At 47.2% G+C, this 20,735-nt stretch overlaps 1 protein-coding gene across 1 annotated transcript in view; it reads left to right on the top strand.

Annotated features, from left to right (window-relative positions):
* The first annotated feature begins 3,580 nt into the window (after window positions 1-3,580).
* Window positions 3,581-20,735, top strand: part of SCNN1D (sodium channel epithelial 1 subunit delta) — a 70,422-nt gene continuing 53,267 nt past the window's right edge. Inside the window, exon 1 of the mRNA XM_081016125.1 lies at window positions 3,581-3,733. The gene's annotated coding sequence lies outside the window, so the exon portion shown is untranslated. The remainder of the gene's footprint in view (window positions 3,734-20,735) is intronic.

Below are 20,735 nucleotides of genomic sequence, written 5' to 3'. Positions count from 1 at the left end.
ATGTTTCAAAGTCCCTCCAAAGTTGAGGACCCCCACAACCCGAAACTCCTCACGGCCCATTGCCAGACTTGAAAAGTCAAGACATCTCTGCATAGGGGGGTCTATCCAGCCCCCCATCTCCAAGCCCAACAAAACTCTATCTCTCCAAATCTGGCTTTTTCCAAGTTCATTTGTCAAATCCAACAACTCATGTTCCTGCTGGGCCACAGCTCCCTCCATCTCTGCCACCCGAGGTCCAACAACAATCTCCTCCCTCATCTGATCTGTCAAGGCACACTCCTGAGTTGATTCCTGGGTGGGTTCTATATAGATACCCACTACCTGTCCAAAATTTCTAATCGCAACAGTCATCAAATCCGTCTTCTCATGTAACTGTTCCAATAAAGCACTTGTCTTACAGAAAGCACGCACTAGAGCCTCTGAATACATTGTTATGCAAGGTCAGAAGTCTGTTCCCACGATCTTAATCTGTTTGCAGCTGCGAAGCTCCCCAGTTCAAATTTAATAACAGTTTCACAAGCTCCCTCTAGGGGAAGAACTTCTATTTGTATCAATCTCTTTTCTTTTTTCTTTTTTTTAACAACAGATCTAACAACAAAGTTTCCTTTTTCAGATATTTTGTCAGTATTTGTTCCTTTAAAATACGAAAGAGAACAATGGAGTCACTATGTTTCTCTTCTTTTAACTATCTGTCAAAAACATTTGTCTATAGTCAATGAACTTCCCAAAAACGTCTGTCCTGACATCCCGCTCCCAGGTTCAAGACGGTGGAAAATTACTTTTCTTTACACTCTCTCCTGCAAGTTTAAACCATCCGGAAAAAGTCCCCCCTCTTCTCCTGCTTCCGAAGGGGGTTCAGTAGTTTTAAATGATGAAAGTTGATCCTTTACAAACGATTTTCTGAACTCTAGTTTGCCATGTCTTTGCTTTAATCTATCTACAAGAAACGGAAGGCTGACTTCCTGTTTAGACCTTCCCGCTTCAGTGCCAAATTAAAAAGAATTTCCTAATCCAATTTTCCCTTCTACTCACAGATCGTTGTTTAAAGTCCAATTGTCCAAATTTGATCTGCCACGGGTAGTTGTTTTTGTAACCAAATTGTCCCAGGAAAAAGGTAGCGCTCTCCGGCAACAGCTGTGCGGCTTCGCTCCACGGAAGAAGCAGTTGACTCTCAGCACCGCGCCACTAGCCCCTCTTCGCTCCGGAGCCCATAGTTGGGTTCCTTTACGGATTGGGGGGGCGCAAAAGGTGCCCGCCAAGTCCCATGGTCACAGGCTTCCTCCGCCTGTGATTTTTTGAAGGGTCCCCGCTTCGCCGTAGCAGAACAGACCCGTTTTTCGTGGAGCCAGTCCCTCCGGATCAGAGGGAGTCCGCCATTACCGATAGCGCCACCCCGGAAGTCAGAAACGAGCATCTCTAAAGGTATTCACCCAATAACAAGAATAAAGAAGGGTGCATTATTTTTATTAATTTCTTTTTGTTCTACAAACCACATTATTCTAAAAACAACAACCCCCCAAAAAAGCAAAGCAGTTTGCAAAAAACAATAAAACAATTAAATTCTCATTTAAAAACAAGCCCAAGAATCCAAAACCTTCAAAAATAATTAAAACCAACGATCAGCTGAAAAGCAAATTAAAACACATTCCAACATTCCACATGGCTGGATAGAGTTGCCTAAAGAAAAATGTTTTTAGCAGGCGCCGATTAGAGTACAGTGAATCATGTTATGTGTAAGTGTGACTTCTTATATACATAATTTAAATTATATACATAATTTACCTTGGTTCCTCAGGTCTTTGGTAAACAGTCTTTGGTGAACAGTTTGGCAAATGGATCTGAGCATCCCCTGAGCATGTTTAGATAGCGCCTTCTTTGCGAAATGGCTATACGGTGGTACCTCAGGTTACATACGCTTCAGGTTGCATACGCTTCAGGTTACAGACTCCGCTAACCCAGAAATAGTACCTCGGGTTAAGAACTTTGCTTCAGGATGAGAACAGAAATTGAGCGGTGGCAGTGTGGTGGCAGCGGGAGGCCTCATTAGCTAAAGTGGTGCTTCAGGTTAAGAACAGTTTCAGGTTAAGAACGGACCTGCTAGGTTGGCAGGAGCAGGGACCGAGCAACAGGAGCTCACTCTGTTGCGGGGATTCGAACCGCCGACCTTTTGATCGACAAGTCCTAGGCTCTGTGGTTTAACCCACAGCGCCACCCATGTAGATGTGTGTAAATAAAACCATACATCTTAAAGACACTACAGTCTCTGCCATGCCTCGTTTTTCCAAAGGAAACACAAACCCTGGTTAAGTGCCAAGACCTCTGGAATCTCGCAACCCTCAGCAGAGATTTGGGTGGCCTATAAAAATACTTATAGGAGAGGGCTAAGAAAAAATGACCACGGACAATTTTAAAAGGTGCTTCGTTAGGTTTCTGTGAGATGAAAGGAACTTCCAAATGGCAAGCAATTAGGAAGATGAAATTGAGGATTAAAAGCCCTGTCTAAATCATAACATATAATTAAGGAGTTTTATCATTTTTTTGTTCTGGAGAGAGAAAGAGAAACTGGATTACTATTCTTGCAACGCTGACGGTACTGTATATAAAATATACACCCGGATTTACAACACCGAAGGGTTGCAATTGCCCTGGGCTCTTCAGTCAGTTTATAGTGCTTGGTTCTCTCCTCTCTGTGTGTTTTTTTGTTTCAACTACAGATAATACCGGGACGCGGGTGGCACTGTGGGTTAAACCACAGAGCCTAGGGCTTGCCGATCAGAAGGTCAGCGGTTCAAATCTCCGTGACGGGGTGAGCTCCCATTGCTCGGCCCCTGCTCCTGCCCACCTAGCAGTTCGAAAGCACGTCAAAGTGCAAGTAGATAAATAGGTACCGCTCCGGTGGGAAGGTAAATGGCGTTTCCGTGCGCTGCTCTGATTCGCCAGAAGCGGCTTAGTCATGCTGGCCACATGACCCGGAAGCTGCTCCCTCGGCCTCTAAAGCGAGATGAGCGCCGCAACCCCAGCATCAGCCACGACTGGACCTAATGGCCAGGGGTCCCTTTCCCTTTCCCTTTACAGATAATACCATAGAGTTGGAAGGGACACCAAGGGTCTTCTAGCCTAACCTCCCACAATGCAGGTATCAAAAGAACACTGCTGGATCAAGCCAAGGACCCATCTGGTCCAGCATCCGGCTCTCACAGTGGCCACTGAGTCGCATCCTCCATCAATTTGACTGGTCCTCTTTTAAATCCACCCAAGTCGGTGAAGCTTGTGGCATCCTTCCGACTGCTGGACCAGATCAGCAGGGCACTCAACCGCCGTCACGTCCTGGAGTCCATCATGCTGCCAGCTTCCTACCCAGGGCAGCTTCTTTCTCCACTCAGCCCTTTGTCTATCCAGCTCTGCTCTGCTGGTTCCAGTCACCAACCTGGTATTTTAATCTCACCAATAATGACAGTGTGTTATTAGGCAAACCCGTCTTGCAAAAAAATGGTTTCAACACCTCTGCTGACTTGTTTTCTCCCGCATGCAAATAAATCACAGTACATTACAGGAACGGCATTCGCTCCTCATCCCGAAGAAAGGATCCAAGTCGTGCGGTTGGTTTGTGTCTCGGGATGGATGCAATTCGCCAAAGCAGAGAAGAAGCTGGGATTTTGACATTTTCTTCTGCGGGAAACTGTTCTGTGTGTGGAGGACTTTCTGGCATCTCAGGAAGGAATCAGAGTTGAAGGTAAGTGAGCATTTTTTCATATTTCAGAGAAATAATAATATGAGGCCAGACAAACTCAGGCAGTACAAGCCTCTTGCCTAGGGCGTCTGTAGTCTAGTGGGCATCCCTAAGCTGTTGTTTTAAATGTAAGAGGGGCCACAACCCTCCAAGTGTCCAGTTGCAAGCCCTTTTCTCCTCATTCCGTCCAAGTGTTAATTCCATACATGTGAATGGGTGGCTGATATCCATGGGCTCTAGGGTTGTTGTGTTTTTCTCTTTTTTAAAAAGTGTGCATGTGTGGAAACCATGTCCCAGGTTCCCCATTGCAAGCTCCTTCCTTCTCGTTGCTTCCAAGTTCTCATTCCATCCAAGTGAATGGGTAGCTAAGTACAGGTGCTCCAGCTTTATTGGTTTGTTTGCTTTTTAAAAGTGTGTAGGTGTGGATACAGTCTCCCAACTGTCCCATTGCGGGCCTATTCTTCTTCATTCCATCCAAGTGAATGGATACCTTTTGCTTTGTTTGCTTGTATGGAACAAGGTCAAAATGGGGGTGGGGATTAATGATTAAATTTCAGTGCTGCTCTCTTGGGAGAGGAAAGGCAATTTCCTTCCCGAGGAGAATCGTTGGCATCCGTCTGTCTCGAGAGACAATGGAGTGTGCCTCCAGGAGTGAAGTCAAACCACTGTATCAGCAGCACCAAAGTGACCTTCCCAGGGTGTAAAACTGGGCAATGTGTTTGGAGGTCCTGGGCTGCCCAGATGACAAGACCACCCTCTCAACCTCACTGATGTGGTCCAAACGAAAGCAGAGCAATACATTTGGCACCAGCTGGGCTGCAGGCATTGCCAGAAGGAGGCATACAAAGCACCATCGAACCATCTTAGGGACTTAGCCAAATACATCTTGGTTGCCAGTGTGGTGTAGTGGTTAAGAGCTGAAGACTCGTAATCTGGGGAACCGGGTTCGCTTCCCCGCTCCTCCACATGCAGCTGCTGGGTGACCTTGGGCTAGTCACGCTTCTCTGAAGTCTCTCAGCCCCACTCACCTCACAGAGTGTTTGTTGTGGGGGAGGAAGGGAAAGGAGAATGTTAGCCGCTTTGAGACTCCTTCGGGTAGTGATAAAGCAGGATATCAAATCCAAACTCTTCTCCCAAAGATATCCTGCAAGGCAGCAGAGGTTTAGGATGAGAGTTTTCCTTCTCCTAGATGGCCTACCTTCCCAGGTTGATGAGCTCCATTTGCCCCTCACTTCCTTCTACAGCACATACAGAAACCACCTTCTTGACCATTGGACCCACTATTGGTCTCGCCAGCTCAATCCGCCAGAGCCTGTCTTCTTATGCAAGGGAAATCCCAAAGTCGCCAGGTACCTTCACTTGGTTTAGCTGGCCAGTTGAAGCCATTCCCAGGATGTGGCCACTGTCACATGCTGACAGCTTGTGGGAGCCACAGGTGAGAGCTGACTGCAGGGTAGGGACCAAAGACAGACAAACGATCCCAGAAGGATAGTTGCGTCCCCTTCCCTAATATCCCATACCCTCCCCAAGAGAGTAAGATGCAGAAAAATGCCTTGTTGCCTGAAGCTACCAAATACAGTGATACCTCAGGTTAAGTACTTAATTCGTTCCGGAGGTCCGTTCTTAACCTGAAACTGTTCTTAACCTGAAGCACCACTTTAGCTAATGGGGCCTCCTGCTGCCGCCACGCCGCCGGAGCACGATTTCTGTTCTCATCCTGAAGCAAAGTTCTTAACCCGAGGTAATATTTCTGGGCTAGCGGAGTCTGTAACCTGAAGTTTATGTAACCTGAAGCGTATGTAACCCGAGGTACCACTGTATGCTGAGGCTGCTCTGATGTTGTTGGGAGGGGTTTGAAAAAAAGCTCAGCAGCTTGGGGGTTTGTCTAAAAAAAGCTGAACAATTTTCGAGTTTTCCTTCAAAAGGCTCAAGAATTTTGGGGCCTTCCTTAAAAAAAAAAAGCTCAATAACAACTTTCAAGGTGTTCTGGTTTTTACTTTTTGAAATATGGCAACCCTAATATCTGTGTAATACAGGCTGCCCATTTCCCCTTTGGGGGTGTTTAGGGGGGGTGCCTTCTCTTAGAAATGGCCAGTGTGGGGCCCTGCAGAGGTTGTTAGACTCCTACTCCCATCATCCCCAGCCAGCATTATTATCATTAAATTTATTTCCTGCCCTCCACCAGCAGGTCCCAGAGTAGGCTCCAACAATTAAAAACTGGGTGGACCCTGAAGACACACCTCTCAGGTGTCAAAAGCCAGGGTAAAGAGGTTGTCTTTAGCACTGGCTGAAAGCTGTACAGGGAAGGTGCCAGACAGGGAAGGAATTCCACGACGTAGGGGCTGGAGCAGAGAAGGCCCTCTTCTAGACCACCAGTGTTATGTTCTGAAGTTCTCACCCTGGGCCAGCAGGGGGATACTGTAGATAGTTTTCACTCAGGTCCACATATGCAAATAAGGAATTGAAAGTGACGTTCAGTGATTGGATAGTTACAGAAAGTTGTTACTGTTGCGTTGTAGTGGAGCTCTATATAAGCAGGCTGGCTGAACCCTTCAGTTCAGTTCTGTTCTAGCCTGTGAATAAACAAGAGCTGTTTGAAGAATCGCTGTGTCGTCTGATATGTTCACCCACAACTTAACAACCAGCACCCAGATTTCTGAGAGAGGTAGAACAAGAGGGCCCCCTCTTCTGTTCTTAGCACCCAGAGGGCCTGTCAGGACAGAGGAAGTCGCTCAGATATTTGGAGCCTAAGTCATGTAGGGTGTTAAACAAAAATGTGAGCACTTTGAATGGGGCCTGGATATGAACTACAGTGCAGTAGTTTTAAAACTGCGGTAATAAGGGCCTGGCCAATGGTCAGGGGCGATGACAGGAGCTGGAAAACAACATTTGTTGGCACAAGAAGCTGCCTGATACTGAGTCAGCCGCTTGGTCCATCTAGCTAAGTATTGTCTACACGGACTGGCAGCAGGTCTCCAGGGTTTTGGGCAGCCCTACCTGGAGATTCCAGGGATTGATTGACCCTGCGACCTTTTGTGTGCAAGGCAGGTGCTCTAACCACTGAGCTACGGCCACTCCCTGACATACTGCAGGAACGATCTGCCAGTCAAGATTGAGAACGGGAGTGTCTCCAGAATTTCGCCATTTTTCAGGAAGGATTCGGGCCCATCCCGGAAATTTTGGTTGCCCAATTAAAGGGGATTAAAGCGCTAATTCGCCTACGTACAACCAATCCAGATTTTACAAAACAAATACTAAAAGCCTTGACTTTTTGCTGCTGGGAAAGTGTTGGGGAGACATAATGAAAAGTGTGGGATGAAGATACGATTAAGGCGTAACGGCCCCGCAAGCAAATCAAGATGAATGCAAGTTGAATGCTCACTGTTACATATCCACCCTGTAAAGAAATCAGAATGGATGCTCAGCAGGCACAGTCTAACTACTGCGTAAGCCTTTGCTCAAGCAAATGAGGACATTTTCTGGTCACCTGGAGATACCCCACATACAAGAGCAGAAGTCCTTATTCTCATTATTGGAAAGCTGGAGTTGAAACATACTCTCGTCAACAAATAGATAGGGATGGAAGGGTCTGTTGATTTCGCTTCCCTCTATTTCTCATTTTTCTAACCTTAAATTCAGGTCTGCACCAATGTGTGTTTCTCTCTCTCTCTAAATCCTCCTAAAAATTCTACAGCCATTATTACGAACTTATCCTAACAAATACTTTTTCTGCCTGCAGTTTTGACTAGCATACAGTTCTTTGCACTTCTCCCACGCATAATTTTCTGCCTTTTAAAAATAAGATTGTCTTTTAGATTTTTCTTTGTTTTTTTCTTTTATATCAGTTTTAGTGCACGTGTTTGCTTACATATTGTTAAGTCGCTTTGAGGCACCTCGGTGAATTAGCAACCAATAAATTTAAGAATATGGATACCCTGTCTACTAACCAAAGTTTTCAAAGAGACTTGCAGTATATTTGCTAGCCTACGGCTCGCCAGGTCTTAAAGAACTACAAATCCCACCTTCCCTGGCCATTGGTCAGGCTGGCTGGGGCTGGTGGGAGTTGTAGTTCAGCAATGTCCAGAGAGACACAGGCTCCCAACCACAGTTTAACTGTCTGCCTGTATTTGGATGTTATGCTAAACCATGGTTTAGTGCAACCATTTTCCTCTTTGGTGGCCTCCTGATGTTTTGGAGGTGTACACACAATGCATTTTAAACACATGACTCCTCCCTCCAAAGGATCCTGGGGGCTGTAATTAGAGAGTTACAATTCCCAGTGCACTTCACAAACCCTAGTTCCTGGGATCTTTGCAGGAGCCATGTGTTTTTTAAGTGTGGTGTGCACATAGGTCTAGAGCAGCCATCAGTCCTAGCTCGCAAGGGAGCTGTACTCCCTGAGTCTTTAAAATAAGGCAGGGCACAAAAGTAAGAAAAAAGGAGAAGAAAAAGGGCGGGGAACCCTTGGAAGTGTAGAGCTTCAATAAACAGTTTCACTGAGGTCCAGTGCCGAGGGCCTTCTGGCGGTTCCCTCGCTGCGAGAAGCCAAGTTACAGGGAGCCAGGCAGAGGGCCTTCTTGGTAGTAGCACCTGCCCTGTGGAACGCCCTCCCACCAGATGTCAAAGACAAAAATAACTACCAAACCTTTAGAAGACATCTGACGGCAGCCCTGTTTAGGGAAGCTTTTCATGTTTAATAGGTTATTGCATTTTAGTGTTTTGTTGGAAGCCGCCCAGAGTGGCTGGGGAAACCCAGCCAGATGGGCGGGGTATAAATAATAAATTATTATTATTTTGCAATAAATGGTTTTCCAGCTTTCCTGGGTCATGCTAGAAGCCCCGCTTTCCCTTTCTCATGTCTTCGCCCTTTTGATCAATGGCGAGTCTCCGGAGCCATGTAAGCAATCAGCTTCCTAACAAAGTGTCAGCCTACAGCAAGGGAAAACCAAAGTGGTGTCATCCAGATATTGTTAGACTCCAACTCCCATCATCCCTGGCACAGCTAGGTAACCCAGGACCTATAACCTGTGTTTACCCTTGCTGAATTATTTTGTTACCAACAGATAGATAGTTTTTAAAGCATCAAACGGCACTTCATGCACGATCGCCATTTTCCTGGATCTGAAGGACTTGTCACATGGAAGATGGAGCAAGCTTGTATACTGCAGCTCCAGAGGACAGGGCGGTTCAAATTACAATAAATGAAATTCAGAGTGAACATTGGAAAGAACTTCTTGGCAGTAAGAGCCCCTCAACAGTGGAGCGGATGACCTGGGACGGTAGTGGGCTCTCCATCACTGGAGGTTTCTAAACAGAGTTTGGATGGCTGTCTGTCAGGGATTCTTTAGCTGTGATTCCTGCATTGCAGCAGGGGGTCAGACACAATGACCCTTGGGATCCTTTCCGACTCTACAGTTCTATGATTTATATGGCTTTCGGCATCAGCATTTCAGCTTTCAGCTCTGACAAAATCGGAAACTGTTAGGTACTGAGCTGAATAGCAAAATGCAGCAGTCTGATTGGTCCTAGAACAATAGGATTCAGAATGCAGCAGTCTGATTGGTCCACAGGAGCCACCCAATCCAGCTCCAGGTGGAAGTGAATCCACAACCTGATTGGCCTACAGGAGAATCCCGGAATTAGCCAATCACGTGGGGCCCATTGTGTAAATAATGTATATAAAGCAGACATTCTGGGGGAACTTCCATTCCTCCTCACCACTATGAGCTGAATAAAGAGCATGAAATCCACTCTTGACTCCGAGTATATTTCAGAAACTATGCTGTTACCAAGGCGGCAGTTACAGACAGCTCCCAATTTACGCATGTCCGATGGGTGTGAAATCATGCACGTGTGCAAGGCGCCGGACTCAGAAGTGGCCCAAAAATGTCACTAAAAGGGCGGAACGGGGCCGGGGCAGAACACTTCCCATGGGCCAGGCCGATGTACATGGTGGTCCGGAACGTAACCCCTTTGCAAAACAAGGACTGCCTGTAAACAGCATTGAGAATGGACCACTCACAAGAGCTGAAGGAGCATCTCCACCCCCATCGTTCAGGCAAAACACTGAGGTCCAGATCTGAGGGCATTCTGGGGGTTCCCTCACTGCGAGAAGTGAGGTTACAGGGAACCTGGCAGAGGGCCTTTTCGGTAGTGATGCCTGCCCTGTGCAACGCCCTCCCTTCAGATGTCAAGGAAATAAACAACTATCTGACTTTTAGAAGGCAGCTGAAGGCAGCCAAGTGTTTAGGGAAGTTTTTAATGTTTGATGTTTCATTGTGTTTTTAATATTCTGTTGGGAGCCGCCCAGAGTGGCTGGGGAAACCCAGCCGGATCAGTGGGGTATAAATAATATATCATCATCATCATTCACTGAAGATAAGCAATGCTGTTGGTATCCTCCATGTGCTCTCCTTGAGGCCATGTGGTGCAAATGTGTCCAGTGCGTCCATCCAGCAGTTCTCCCTCTTTGCAAACATTGATGGATCTCTGAGCATCTCTTTAGCAATTACTGACAGGCTGTGGTTCTGAGAACTGGAACGTCCAGCAACTGGTTGCTCCACTCCTTCAATCAAGATTGCAGATTTATGGTTTCTAAAATGTGTGCGTAGGTTGGTTGTTGTTTTACCTACATATTCGATGCGACATCCCTGGGGCTGGTTTTTGTTTTGGTTTTTTGCCCTCAGTGATATAGATCATATTGCAGAGCCTTCAGGGGATGTTCCATTTGATGTCGTATGTTCTAACCATCCTGCCACTTTTGAAGATAGTTGTCTCCGGGAGATATAAACACGCAGGTGATAACAGTGTTTGGAATGACAAGGATGAGTGTGGGGATTGCTAATAGATGGCTTAACTACAGCTCTCACTAATAGTTTGCATAGATTTGCATTATGCATGGGAATGAAATAACAGCCTGGCTGCTGTATCAGGTCAAAAGGTCTACCACCTCCAGCATCCTGTTCTCTGGCCAACCAGGTGACCGTGGGAAACCTGCAAGCGGGACTCAAACACAAGAGCACTCTTCCCACTCCCTTGGTTTCCAGCAACAGGTATTCAGAAGCATTTACTGCCTCCGACCCTGGGCTTAGTCATTATGGCTAGTAGCCATCTTTTCGTTGGTGGCTGTCACTGCCTCCTATGCAACTGGTCCATAGTTTGTGTGCTGTGTGAAGACGTAAGCATACCGCTTCATTCTGCCTTGGAGTACTGTGTTCATTTCTGAGCACTGCAATTTAAGGAGGATATTAACAAGCTGGAACATGTGCAGAGGAGGGCGACCAAGATGATTGAGGGTTTGGAAACTCAGCCATATGAGAAATGGTTGAGGGAATTGGGCATGTTTAGCCTGGTAAAGAGGAGACTGAGGAGATATGATAGCCATCTTCAAATACAGTGGTACCTCGGGTTACATATGCTTCAGGTTACATACGCTTCAGGTTACAGACTCCGCTAACCCAGAAATAGTGCTTCAGGTTAAGAACTTTGCTTCAGGATGAGAACAGAAATCGTGCTCCGGTGGCGCAGCAGCATCAGGAGGCCCCATTAGCTAAAGTGGTGCTTCAGGTTAAGAACAGTTTCAGGTTAAGTACGGACCTCAGGAATGAATTAAGTACTTAACCCGAGGTACGACTGTAACAAACCTAGTTGGTCTCTAAGGTGCTACTGGAAGGAATTTTGAGATACAGTGCCACTGTATCTCAAGGGCTGTCACATGGAAGAGGGAACAAGCTTCTTTCCTTCTGCTTTGGAGGGTAGGACTCGAACCCATGGCTTCGTGTTGCAAGAAAGGAGATTCCCCACAAAACATCAGGAAGAACTTTCTGACAGTAAGAGCTGTTCAACAGTGGGACAGACTCTCACAAGAGCTGGTGGACTCTCCTTCCTTTGAGGTTTCAAAGCAGAGGTTGAATGAGCACCTGTCATGTATGATTTAGTTGAGATTCTTGCATTGCAGCATGTTGGACTAGATGACGTTTGGGGTCCCTTCCAACTTTATGTTTCTATGATTCTAAGTACTACACAAACACTCACACACTAGGGTCTGGGCTCCTGTTTCCTCTGCTCACCAGCACCCCACACCACTCCCTTCCCACCCCACGCAGCTGCTAAGCTCGCTTTTCACCTTCCGAACCCCATTTTTCCATGCAAATCCAAGATTCTGATGCGACACTACGTATCCTCCAATGGGAGCTGTGCTTTGACTTCATGCAAATCCAGGTTTGTGATGCGACACTACATATCCTCCAATGGGGGCTGCGTGATGACTGCCTTCCATTTCTAGGCATATAGGAAGATATAGTACCATCCTCATTCCTTCCACAATACTACGTGTCAGGGATGTGGAACCTCAAGAATGGCCTTCCAGGTGTGGTTGGTGAACAGTTCTCATGGGAACATAGCAATTGCCCTGTGGGGTCGGACCAAAGGCCCGTATAGTCCAAACTCTCAGTGGCCAAGGAGATGCCTCTGGGAAGCCCACAAGCAGGTTGCAGAGGAAGTATCCAAGAGCCAAAACAAACAAAGGCAAATCTTGCACATCCTGCACTCAACCACTTGACTTGATCAACCTTATTTATCTTCCTCATGAAGTCAGTGGAGACATTCAGGAAAGGCTTTGCCATCCTGCCGACCTTCCGGGTGCCTCATTCTGAGTGTCACTGCTGGCATTCTCCTCCTTCACTGGCTACGTGCTGATTGCCAAAACTCAACCCCACCCATCCATTGCCCGCCAGCAAGGAATGACAGGGTGGCAGTGGTGGGGAAGGAGAGGAGGGCACTTCTTGAATGCTTTCAGAAGAATTGGTTTTATGCGCCTGTCTCTCTCTCTCTCTCTCTTTTAAAGAATAATACTTTATTTAGAATTCAACAATAACAAAGGAAAAAAACCACAGTAATTGCTACATCAATTCATTACAATTAACCAATTTTAACAATATATAAATAGAACTTTTTGATGCCACCAGGCTTTTCCAGACAATTAAGAAATGCATATTCTTTAACAGTTAGTAGGCGATCTGTGATCCTAATTTTTTACGTGATTTTTATTGCATATATAAATAATTATAAATGGTTAAATAATTATAAATGGTTTTTGTTTTGGGGGGGCACGGGGGGCGCCGTGGGTTAAACCACAGAGCCTAGGACTTGCTGATCAGAAGGTCGGCAGTTCAAATCCCCGCGACGGGGTGAGCTTCCTTTGCTCGGTCCCTGCTCCTGCCAACCTAGCAGTTCGAAAGCACGTCAAAGTGCAAGTAGGTAAATAGGAACCGCTCCGGAGGGAAGGTAAATGGCATTTCCATGCGCTGCTCTGGTTCACCAGAAGCGGCTTAGTCATGCTGGCCACATGACCCGGAAGCTGTACGCCGGCTCCCTCGGCCAATAAAGCGAGATGAGCGCTACAACCCCAGAGTTGGCCACGACTGGACCTGATGGTCAGGGGTCCCTTTACCTTTACCTTGGTTTTTATATTAAATGCGTCACATAGCTACTTACAATAGAAAAGGCAGGTAGTGAGTGCTGAATGTTTTGTGGCCCAGATGGGGGTCGCTGAGAAATGAGAGGATGGTATCTGTGGTTTGAAGGAGTACAACAGGCATGGCCAAACTTGGCACTCCAGATGTTTTGGGACTACAATTCCCATCATCCCTGACCACTGGTCCTGTTAGCTAGGGTTGATGGGAGTTGTAGTCCCAAAACATCTGGAGGGCCAAGTTTGGTTATGCCTGGAGTACAAAAAACAAAGCCATTTAGGGACAAAAACATTTGGGCGTGGGGGAGGAAACTCAATTGCAGATTGAACATTCCCAGCTGCCTTGAAATACCAGCTGAATGTTGAGGCAGGGCAGAAAATGTGTGGTGGAGGGAGATTATATTGAAGTGTTAGGAGGAAATGATTGGACAGAATCTTAAACAGGAACACTTTTGGTTTTGTTGGCATCCGTCTGTCTCAGGAGACAATGGAGGAGTTCACCTTTGTGGGTGAGGTCAAACTGTTGGAAGGTTGCAACGCCTGCTGTGGCTGTAGAGCCCTAGGCTGGTGAGACATGTTTTGTTGCAGTTGGGGCAGATGAAGGCATCTGGTTGTGCTGCTGCAGCGGCACCATGTCTTTTCCGACCGCAGTCCTTCCTCCTCTGGTCCCTGCAATGGATGCACAAACTGGCTGCCTGTCTCCAGGCACTGCGGGCATCTGCAAGAGATTCGCACACAGCAGAGTCGATTTCGCCGGCCTTCATGTCAACGTTTGCAAACATCTTTGTAGTGCAAAGTTGGTCTGCCAATGGGCCTGGCGCCTGAAAAATTCTAGCCCCAAAGGGGGGATATTGTGATAGGAATTTTGAGGTCTTAGCTATATGGCAATGTTCATAACCGCACATACATAGATCAGCACAGGAAAACCGACCTGAAGCCATTTTGATTCCTAAACTGAGCAAATGTTTTCTCTGCATGGTCAAAGTGGAAAAGCCTCCCCATTGTCTTTTCCTTCACAAATCCTGTCTTAAGGGTATGTCTGTGTTTGAATAGGGTGTGAGCCTGTGACCTGGCCCAGGAACTAAGTATCTATCACTATAAAAGACTGGCCAGGCTCCACAGGCAATCCAATCAAGTAACATTCCAGACAGGAGATAAACAAGGACAGGAGAAAAACAACATTCAAATTTCTGTTTTAAGACCGCCTTTTTTGTGATGTAGGTATGATGTATCTGAGGGGTGGTCTTAAGTTACACCCCTTCTGTGATGTATGTATGATGTTTCTGGGGGTGGTCTTGATCTACAGGGTGGCAATTTCAAAAGTCTTTATAAGGCCTCACGGGCCATTTTTCTGGGTCCCTCCTCTCTCCTGCGGGTGAGGGGAGCACCCTGTTTCAACAGTTCAATAAAGATCAAGCTTACTAGCTGCTTTGCTTCTCAGTATTCTCTGGTTGGCCTCTGTTATTTTCTCCTACCAATAGGGAACCTATGTAAGGACTCTATATGGGCTCTTGGATACCCCATGAGGGAAAAGGGCAATTTTTTTGTTTACAACACTGTAGAGCATGTCTTTGGGGACCCTGCCATCTTCCATTGGACATGACAAAGCCAACGTAGACATTGCTGGGACAGAAGTGTGACCACGCTGGGAATGTGGGCCTAGGAGAGCACATCTTGGTTTGAAACTCTGCCCTGCCATGTGATACCCAAAACCTTCCTGACACAGTGTGTGTGGAAGGTGTTGCAGCATCACTCCTGATGGTTGGAAGTTGCCCATGAGTCACTTGCAACAAAGCACGTGAGCCTGGCAGACCTTCGTCTTGGTATTGGTAGTCTCTTCAGCTTTTGGGGAGATGAGCCATTGCTTTGCCAATATGCTCTCACAGCTCAGCATTGATGGAGAGGCTGTTGGTTATGATGGAACCCAGGTAGACAAAACTGTCTGCCACCTCAAGTGTAAACAGGAGTGTCATGGAACTGCCATCGGCTCAGAGGCGAGGAATAGAAGGGCAGTTGTGTTACAGGGAGCCTCCGAAAATATTGCGAAGCAGTTCCTCTTCCGGGGAGGAGGAAAGCCCCACTTCTGGTGGGGAAGAGGTGCAAGGACCAGAGGATGCTGGTGGGAGACTTAACACCGCTCCTGGGCAAGCCGGACAGGAGGGAAACATGCCCTTGCCATCGCCCATCCTGCGCAGTAGCCTAAGGTGCAAAGAGGGAAGGAGAAGGTTGGGGGTAACGAAAATCTTATGCTGGGGGAGGTCCAAAAAAGGACCACTCCCAGATTCTGCTCGCGATTGAGCCAGACATGAGCTTTGGAGCTCTTCACTTTCAATAGTTTGCACCAAAATAAAACCTGTAAAACACAGGTTTGGAGTCCTGCCTGGTTACTCTCGAGCAACCGCAACTGCCATCTGACAAGGAGGAAGGAAGCAGAAGAAAATAGCACATCATTTTGCTGAAAGTTCCATTTTATTTCATTCATTTCTGTTATGTGCACCAGGTTGCTTCCAACACAGAGCAAGCAGAAGTCTCCTAACTCTCCTCTCCCTGTGCACCCCCTAAATTTGCTCTGGAGGGGTCCCCTAACAATCTCTTGAACAGATTTTGAGAATGCACAGAGGGGGTAGGGGTAAATACTGACCTAGATGGACCAATGAGTTTGACTTCTGGCAGAAGTGTCCTCTGGGCCTTCCCTCCATGCTAGAGTAAACAAGGAGAATATTTTCCTCCCAATGGGCCATTTTGACACCACTTTCAGCTCATGCCTTACTGTACTGCTGGGATTCACCAATCCAAGCGATCTGGCCAGCTGCCGGGGCAAAACAAATTCCCTTCTGCCTTGTCTGCGTTCTCTGCCAACTTGAGATGCAGAGGCCATGTGTCACTTCCAGTCTCGTGTGCTTGCGCAATCCCTGGCTGCCGCTTTTTCATGTGCGTGCGTTGGAGAACCTGCCGTTTCATCATCCGGGGCCAGAACCGGCTCTCTCCAAGGTTCTCCAAGGACAGCTGCAGAAGGAGGAAAAGGTGAAGTGGCTCAGTTGGGCAACACAGTACCTGAAAGGTGCAAGACAGCACCTGAGACGGCCTTTGGGACTGTGCTGTTACTGGAAGGCAGAAAGTTGCCACAAGGCATGGAAGACCGCTCTAGATTTCGGCCACGTGTTTCCCCTTGGGGGCCCTTTGTCCACAAATGTTGATGTTTGAGGCTGCTGCTGCTGCTGCTCAAATCTTCAAGCTCTTCCAAAGAGCATCAGTTTTAGGTTCCCGGCTATTTATCTGGGTCAAAGCCATCATCCAATTGACTGCCTGTCATGAGTCATTTCTGATTTCCCCCTTTTTGAGCCTGAACTTTCTGCCCACCTCTTTTTCCATTCCCACACAGGGGAGAATACCTTCTTTGGCCAATGAGGAAATAAAGATGTTTATGAGAGCAGAGAACCAAGGCTTGATAGGCAGAAGTCTTGCGGTAATTTGGCACACATAAAACACACGCACACACCATCCTGAACTATCTGAAATGTTTCCTTTCCTGAAGAAAGGAACCATCTGAAATCCAGTTGTTGGAAATTCCAAGAGGGGATATAGCATGGTTACCCAAAGACGTGCAATCTCCATGGTCAGGTTGGAAATTCGCATGTTGAGCATAGAGAGCCAAATAGATAAAAGAATTCTCTGTTACTGGCTTAGAGTTCAACAGATGGACAACACTAGGCTACCAAAACAATGCCTGATTGAGCTCTTGAATGGATTACCCCTTAAAAACTGGGTACATCATGCTGCCCAACTGATGGGCAAATATGACCTCTCAGTGACTGAGATTAAAGAACTTCCCTTATATTCCCAGAAAAATATCTTTAAACGATATAGCATGGGTAGGCAAACTAAGGCCCGGGGGCCGGATCCGGCCCAATTGCCTTCGAAATCCGGCCCACGGACGGTCTGGGAATCAACGTGTTTTTACATGAGTAGAATGTGTTCTTTTATTTAAAATGCGTCTCTGGGTTATTTGTGGGGCATAGGAATTCGTTCATTATTATTTTTTCAAAATATAGTCTGCCCCCCCCCACAAGGTCTGAGGGATGGTGGACCAGCCCCCTGCTGAAAAAGTTTGCTGACCCCTGGGATGTAGCGTCCTTGTGCTTGAATCCTGCTTGTGTGCTTCCCACAGGTATCTGGTTTGTGGCCACTGTGAGAACAGGATGCTGGCCTAGATGGGTAATGGCCGGATCCAGCAAGGATCCTCGCCTGGGATGGCCCATCTAAGAGGAATCTTGGGCCTGGGCAGACAGAGGTTGCCATGGGGATGAGGTGTGTGTTTGAGGTGACAGGAAAGGAGTACTTTTTAAGCAAGGTGTGCTGGGAAGAAGAGGGAGAAGAAGGATGACTGGGGTCCATCTTGGGCAGGCTGGCTGAAGGCTGGTTGGAAGAGATGCCTTTGGCTCCAGGGCTGCAATGCTGGACAAGCCCCTCTTGAAATGACCATGCGGTAAGATCTGGACTCCCTCCATGAAGGTGTAAATAGGTGAATAAACCATATTTTTTAAAGCTACAACAGTCTCTTCCATGTCTCAGTTCTCCAAAGGAACACAGACCCTGGGTGAGTGCCTGGAACCCCTAGGAATTTTGCCATTGTTTGGCAGAGAGTGGGGGGATGACCCACAGCCTTTGTAACAAATATACCTTTTCAAATACCTTCCTTAGTCAGAGAAACTTAGTCTGTGATTTAAGGTTCATGTATTGGTTGGGGAAGTGCAAAGTCGGGATGTTTGCTTTAAATTGTGAGCGGAAATTTATTCCATATGATTATGACCAATCATAAAAGGAGCCCCCTGCTGGTTCAGCATATTGTTTCTCACGGCCGCCAGTTAAGTGGTTACAAGAAACCCGCAGGCAGGGCTTGAAGGTAACAACGCTCCCTCGCCGTTACTCATAACACTAAAACTCATGGGCGTCCAACGAATCTGATGAGGCAAGTTCACGGACGAGAAGGCTATCAGTGGCTACTAGCCACAATGGGTTTGGTGGGTCGCTTGATCTGATCCTGCAGGGCTCTTAATACGTTTTTATGGGTAAAGCCCAGGGCACTGGTAAAGATAAAATATCCTGCGGTGTAGTGGTTAAGAGTGGTGGACTTGTAATCTGGTGAACCGGGTTCGATTCCCTGCTCCTCCACATGCAGCTGCTGGGTGACCTTGGGCTAGTCACACTTCTTTGAAGTCTCTCAGCCCCACTCACCTCACAGAGTGTTTGTTGTGGGGGAGGAAGGGAAAGGAGAATGTTAGCCGCTTTGAGACTCCTTAAGGGGAGTGATAAAGCGGGATATCAAATCCAAACTCTTCTTCTTCTTCTTCCTGTCTTTCAGAGCTGAGCTAGTTGAGTTCTAGGGTTGCCACCTGTCATGTATAATACAGGGTTGTCCTGTATTTCAATGTAAAATGCTATGTCTTGTATTGATACAGTTTTGTCCTGTATTTCAGATCCTCTCTCCCCCCCCCTCTCTCTCGTGTTTGTGTGTGTGCCAAGTTAGGTATCCTCTTTATGCATGTGTTTGAAAAGGTGTGTGAAAGGTCACATATTTAAGCTCTGGGTAGCCGAGCACAGACAGATATACAAATTTGTGTGTGTGACAAATGCCAAAGGGGACATCCTGTTAGACTGCAATGGATTGCTTTCAAGTCACTTAAGCACCAGATAAAAAGAACAACCACCTTCCACCCCTCTCTTCCCTGTCCTGTGTTTTGCCAGAGCAAAGGTGGCAACCCTATTCAGTTCCTCCAGTGTCCTTTGCAGTCTTTTATGTAGACTATAACATACATAAACTGGGAACATCATGTGCAAAGAGTAGCTGTGGAATCGGAAAACATTTCCCGATTTGGGTGGAAAATCTGGAGAAACTCCTTCACAGGAGGGGCAGCGGGTTTAATGGCAGCATGTAAATTTCACTAGCCCCGAAAAAGAGCTCACTTTCTGGACTTACTGCAAAGTTGGGTGTAAAGCTTGTCAGTTTCACTGCTGCTCTTTCTGTGGCCTTTGTACCGACATCCTTGAGTTTGTGCAAGATGTGACACATCTTGCAGGTTCCATGCCCTCCTTGTAACCCAGCCTGTAACTCAACCTAAGCAAATGCGACTAAAGCAGGCCACTTATGACTTCCCTGTTTACCCCTAACTTCTCTTCCCTCCCTTGCTTCTGGAGGAAGAGCTGTAGCTCACAAGTAGAGCATCTGTCTTGCATGTACATTGCACAAGGTCCCAGGTACAGTCCTTAGCTTAAAGGTAAAGGTAAAGGGACCCCTGACCATTAGGACCAGTTGTGGCCAACTCTGGGGTTTTGGCGCTTATCTCGCTTTATTGGCCGAGGGAGCCAGTGTGCAGCTTCCGGGTCATGTGGCCAGCATAACTAAGCCGCTTCTGGCGAACCAAAGCAGCGCACGGAAACGCCGTTTGCCTTCCCACCGGAGCGGTATCTATTTATCTACTTGCACTTTGACGTGCTTTCGAACTGCTAGGTTGGAAGGAGCAGGGACTGAGCAACGGGAGCTCACCCCGTCGCGGGGATTCGAACCGGCGACCTTCTGATTGGCAAGTCCTAGGCGCTGCGGTTTAACCCACAGCACCACCCGCGTCCCAATCCTTAGCTTAGCTGATTCCTTACACTCCACCTCAATCGCCGAGACCCTCGGATGGGACACTTCTGGTGGTTCCCTGTGCCCTGGAGGCTCAGTCAGCCTTCACTAGGGAGCCTTTAGTGTGGCTGTCCATGCCCTCTGGAACTTCCTACCACTGGAGGTTTGGCAGGAATCACACACCCCTTTCTTTCAGTCATTTTTGAAAACTGCATTGCTTGGACAGGTGTTTGCAATGTGAATTTCTCACCAGTATTTACTGATGTTTCTGGATGGTTTTGATATGCTTCATGGTTTCAGTCTGGAGCAAAATAAAAAAATTCCTTCCAGTAGCACCTTAGAGACCACAGAGACTAGGGCTTGCCGATCAGAAGGTCGGCGGTTCAAATCCCCGCGATGGGGTGAGCTCCCGTTGTTCGGTCCCAGCTCCTGCCAACCTAGCAGTTCGAAAGCACACAGTGCAAGTAGATAAATAGGTACCGCTCCGGCGGGAAGGTAAACAGCGTTTCCGTGCGCTGCTCTGGTTCACCAGAAGCGGCTTAGTCGTGCTGGCCACATGACCCAGAAGCTGTACGCCGGCTCCCTCGGCCAGTAAAGCAAGATGAGCGCCGCAACCCCAGAGTCATCTGCGACTGGACCTAATGGTCAGGAGTCCCTTTATCTTTACCTTTAAATTTGTTATTGGTATGAGCTTTTGTGTGCATGCACACTTCTTCAGATATACATGCATGCATGCACACAAAAGCTCATACCAGTAACAAACTTAGTTGATCTCTAAGGTGCTACTGGAAGGAATTTTTTTATTTTGTTTCGACTACGGCAGACCAACACAGCTACCTCCCTGTAACTAGTCTGGAGCAGTGTCTGTAGCGAGCATGCGAATGAGCAGGCTCTGTAGAACCGAACCA

This window comes from Podarcis pityusensis (assembly GCF_964106645.2).
Source record: "Podarcis pityusensis genome assembly, chromosome: 8".
Lineage (NCBI taxonomy): Eukaryota > Metazoa > Chordata > Lepidosauria > Squamata > Lacertidae > Podarcis > Podarcis pityusensis.
This window is presented reverse-complemented; position numbering and strand designations above follow the sequence as displayed.